Genomic DNA, 5,000 nt, shown 5'->3' with positions numbered 1-5,000 from the left:
GATAAAGGGGCAGTGAAATTTTGTATATGAGTTAAGGTAAAATTAAATAAAATTAAAATTGGGATTATAGGACTTAGATACTTATTATAAGAAAATAACACAAATAATATTTGTGTTCACACTCATTAGGTGTGCTAACACTAAAAATTTAAAAATAAAAATAACATCTTACCCATATGCTACCTTCTGATCAGTTTGAAGGCGGTGCCAATCCAGTGTCATGTTTTATTAAAAAATTAAAATACAAACTTTGAAAAGCTCTTGATTTTTTTTTCACATATTTTTTCGTTTTTAACTATAGTGGTGAATCGTTCAATATTGTGCTTACCAAGGTTAAACCTATTAAATTATTATCACTAACTAATGTTAAGTTTTGTTAATTTGTTAAATACTACGATATACACCGCTGTACTATTATGATAATTTAATTTCATTATTTTCGTAACCAGTTGCATAAAATTAGATTTCATGCTTTCACATATCACAGTGTAAATAAATAAATTATTTAAACAGTCGGGACCTGTAAAAAAATGTAGACGAACATCATTCTATTCAATATAATAATAGGTCCCGACTGTTTTCTAATTTTCCAATTTTCTAATTGCTTTCTACACACGTGGACTGAGCTTGTTATTTTCTTTTCAGTTTTTGTATAATTTATGCAGTCGGGTTTTTTTTATTTGTTTAATTAATTTATTTATTTCACAACACCTTTTCAGTTACGATAGATATATTTGTTGGTTGCACGTTACAATAACATGTTGCAATAGTAAAAAAAAAAAAAATGTTTTTTTTCACTTCGACTCTATATAGCGTCTCACAGGTAGTGTTGTTGGTTTTTTTTTTTTATTTTTTTTCATTTCACCTATCTAAGAAAGAACACTTGGGTTATTAACCTCCTCCTTTTTTTTTTTTGAAGTCGGTTAAAAATGTAAATACCCTAAACAACAACAACAACAACAACAACAACAACAACAACAACAACAACAACAACAACAACAACAACAACAACAACAACAACAACAACTAGTCGAGTAGAAAGTGTAGAAAAAGTTGTTCACGAAACACCTCGCCATCCGCCAAACCCCAAAAACCCCCCCCCCCCCCCCCCCCCCCCCTCCGAGTCATTTTCGTAGTCGAAAATGTTTTTCCGGCCCGTTTTCGGGACACACAATAAACGAACGGCTCGATTTTTTGATTCGTTCAAAATAACACATACACATGTACACAGATTGCGCCGTCAGCGCGTTTACTACTATGACAGGGTCGTGGCGCGTCGACGTTTGAGGTGATTGTGTGAGAGTCTGGTGGCGCTCGCTTTTCTTCTCGGGTGTCGACGTGACACGGCGCGTGTTGTGCGTGTGCGCGTGCGCGCGTGTTATTGTGTTTTGCGATATGTTTGAATATATACGTACGTACGTACATGTCAATATATTAATTTATATGTGTGTGTACGTATGTATATATACGAATATACAACGTGGTGCGTGTGCGCGCGCGCGTACGTTCAAAAACAAAAAAAAACAACGGCGTTGCAACCGACGGAATCGCGTTTGACGCTTTTCCACACCCCGTGTAGTATGTATAATCGTCGTACGGCGAGAAATTCACAAACCACGGTGTCGGTAGCTTGATTTACTGTGTGCGGGGCGGCATCGTGTGTCGCCCTGGAACAATGTGTACTCCCAACTTGATTGAGCAATCAGTGAGTCTGGATGACGGTCTCTCACACTCCGGGCGACGACCCACGTGTGGTTTTCCGCAGAGTCACTGTTAAAACACTTACGGCTTCACTCTAGCAGTGGAGCGCCGTGTGTGGTATGTACGTCTCGTTCATAGAACGTTCAAGTTTCTTTGGGACCCGACGACAGCACTGCGAGAGTGTCTAATGGCATACTTTTCTGTGCGGTCGGAGGACGTGTCCTGTGAGATTGCGTCGTGTACGCTCTTCTTGCACAATGTCGGGCACCGCGCCGCGCTCCGTTCGCCGGAGCCGTGGCGCGATCACGTGCTTCAGAGGCCCTCTGCCACGCACGCACACCACCACCCACTCCCCCGCCTGTCGCGTGCGACGTGTGTCCGTCGAGCTTCCGGGTTGGGGACGAAGTGTGGGTGTGTGTTTGTGGGTCGTGTGGCGGGGGGAAGAGAGCTTAGATGATATATCGATATCTGCTCCCTGGTTGATCCTGCCAGTAGTTATATGCTTGTCTCAAAGATTAAGCCATGCATGTCTCAGTGCAAGCCGTATTAAGGCGATACCGCGAATGGCTCAATATATCAGTTTTGGTTCCTTAGATCTTACTCGGTTACTTGGATAACTGTGGTAATTCTAGAGCTAATACATGCAATCAGAACTCTGACCAGTGATGGGACGAGTGCTTTTATTAGATCAAAACCAATCGACGGAGGGCCTCGCGTCCGAAGTCGTTAATTTTGATGAATCTGGATAACTTTTGCCGATCGCACGGTCCAGTACCGGCGACGCATCTTTCAAATGTCTGCCTTATCAACTTTCGATGGTAGTTTCTGCGACTACCATGGTTGTCACGGGTAACGGGGAATCAGGGTTCGATTCCGGAGAGGGAGCCTGAGAAACGGCTACCACATCCAAGGAAGGCAGCAGGCGCGCAAATTACCCACTCCCGGCACGGGGAGGTAGTGACGAAAAATAACGATACGGGACTCTTACGAGGCCTCGTAATCGGAATGAGTACACTTTAAATATTTTAACGAGGAACAATTGGAGGGCAAGTCTGGTGCCAGCAGCCGCGGTAATTCCAGCTCCAATAGCGTATACTAAAATTGTTGCGGTTAAAAAGCTCGTAGTTGCATTTGTGCGCCGCGCTGTCGGTGCACCGCATCCGCGGTGATACTGACACGTCTGCGGAGCATATCGTCGGTGAGCCGTCGTTAACGCGACGGTTCAATATCAAAATCCTATCGCGGTGCTCTTCGTTGAGTGTCGAGATGGGCCGACAATTTTACTTTGAACAAATTAGAGTGCTCAAAGCGGGCTCAAAATGCCGCTTGAATATTTCGTGCATGGAATAATAGAATATGATCTCGGTTCTATTTTGTTGGTTTTCAGAACTCCGAGGTAATGATTAATAGGGATAACTGGGGGCATTCGTATTGCGACGTTAGAGGTGAAATTCTTGGATCGTCGCAAGACGAACATCAGCGAAAGCATTTGCCAAAGGTGTTTTCATCAATCAAGAACGAAAGTTAGAGGTTCGAAGGCGATTAGATACCGCCCTAGTTCTAACCGTAAATATGTCATCTAGCGATCCGCCGACGTTACTACAATGGCTCGGCGGGCAGCTTCCGGGAAACCAAAGATTTTGGACTCCGGGGGGAGTATGGTTGCAAAGCTGAAACTTAAAGGAATTGACGGAAGGGCACCACCAGGAGTGGAGCCTGCGGCTTAATTTGACTCAACACGGGAAATCTCACCAGGCCCGGACACCGGAAGGATTGACAGATTAACAGCTCTTTCTTGATTCGGTGGGTGGTGGTGCATGGCCGTTCTTAGTTGGTGGAGCGATTTGTCTGGTTAATTCCGGTAACGAACGAGACTCTAGCCTGCTAAATAGGCGTCGTCATTTAGGTGTGCGCGACTCCGGTCGCGCAACTCACTGGCGGCGTATTAAAGTTCTTCTTAGAGGGACCGGCGTCTTCGAGGCGCACGAGATTGAGCAATAACAGGTCTGTGATGCCCTTAGATGTCCTGGGCCGCACGCGCGCTACACTGAAGGAATCAGCATGTTCTCCCTGGCCTAGAGGCCCGGGCAACCCGTTGAAACTCCTTCGTGCTGGGGATTGGGGTTTGCAATTATCCCCCATAAACGAGGAATTCCTAGTAATCGCGGGTCATAAGCCCGCGATGATTAAGTCCCTGCCCTTTGTACACACCGCCCGTCGCTACTACCGATTGAATGATTTAGTGAGGTCTTCGGACCGACACGCGGTGGCTTCACGGCCGTCGGCGTTGCTGGGAAGTTGACCAAACTTGATCATTTAGAGGAAGTAAAAGTCGTAACAAGGTTTCCGTAGGGGAACCTGCGGAAGGATCATTAACGTACCGCGTACGCACATGTTTGCGTTTGCGCGTGCTCGTGTTGTCAGAGACGCACCGATCTAACCTCACTCACTCACTCACTCACTCACTCACTCACTCGCTCACTCGTACCACCCAACAAAACGACAACGCATGTGCACAACAAAAAACGAGAAAATGAAAACCATTACCCTGGACGGTGGATCACTTGGCTCGCGGGTCGATGAAGAACGCAGTTAACTGCGCGTCATAGTGTGAACTGCAGGACACATTTGAACATCGACATTTCGAACGTACATTTCGGTCCGTGGAGAAACATCCAGGACCACTCCTGTCTGAGGGCCGGCTGCATAAATACACACACCACACTGTCCACACAGTGCGACACGTGGCGCGTCCGGTGCAGTGCGTGCGTGCGCCGTTCGACGAGAGTGTCTCTCGATCGGCGGCGGCGCACGCGCTCCGCAGGTCCGCTCAAAAATATCACACGTGTGTGCGTGTGCGTGCGTCCGTGCGCGCTCGTCCCACCGACCCTTCCGTTTACGGTGAATCTGTGGCGACGTACGCGCGCACGTGTACGTGCGTGCCGCTGACGCGCACGCGTAGGCGGACTCGACGTCCGGACTCGCGCGGCGGCGCCGTGCGCTCTCGCGGCGCGCCCCTCTCGCCTCGCGGCGGGGGAGCGCGCTCGCGTGCGCGAACGGCGCCGTCGAGCCGACGGATATCGCGTCTGCCTCCACTTTTATCGTTGGCCTCAGATCAGGGAGGATCACCCGCCGAATTTAAGCATATTAGTAAGCGGAGGAAAAGAAACTAACCAGGATTTCGTTAGTAGCGGCGAGCGAACGCGAATCAGCCCAGCACTGAATCGCGCGGCTTTAACGGTCGCGGGAGATGTGGTGTTCGGGAGGTTCCGCTATCTCGCCGTCGCCGCTCCCGTCAA

General features: G+C 47.7%; 3 non-coding genes across 3 annotated transcripts in view; all 3 read left to right on the top strand.

The window, feature by feature from the left end:
* The first annotated feature begins 2,173 nt into the window (after positions 1 to 2,173).
* Positions 2,174 to 4,076, top strand: LOC128199042 (small subunit ribosomal RNA). The gene has a single exon (XR_008251746.1). It is a non-coding gene; the product is annotated as a small subunit ribosomal RNA (ribosomal RNA).
* Positions 4,077 to 4,245: 169 nt separating this feature from the next.
* LOC128198996 (5.8S ribosomal RNA) lies at positions 4,246 to 4,402 on the top strand. The gene has a single exon (XR_008251699.1). It is a non-coding gene; the product is annotated as a 5.8S ribosomal RNA (ribosomal RNA).
* A 404-nt stretch (positions 4,403 to 4,806) lies between these two features.
* The window catches only part of LOC128199058 (large subunit ribosomal RNA), a 3,923-nt gene continuing 3,729 nt past the window's right edge, over positions 4,807 to 5,000 (top strand). Inside the window, exon 1 of the ribosomal RNA XR_008251760.1 lies at positions 4,807 to 5,000. This exon is cut by the window's right edge and continues 3,729 nt beyond it. This is a non-coding gene — a ribosomal RNA (large subunit ribosomal RNA).

Source organism: Bicyclus anynana, chromosome 18 (assembly GCF_947172395.1).
Source record: "Bicyclus anynana chromosome 18, ilBicAnyn1.1, whole genome shotgun sequence".
Classification (NCBI taxonomy): Eukaryota; Metazoa; Arthropoda; class Insecta; order Lepidoptera; family Nymphalidae; genus Bicyclus; species Bicyclus anynana.
This window is presented reverse-complemented; position numbering and strand designations above follow the sequence as displayed.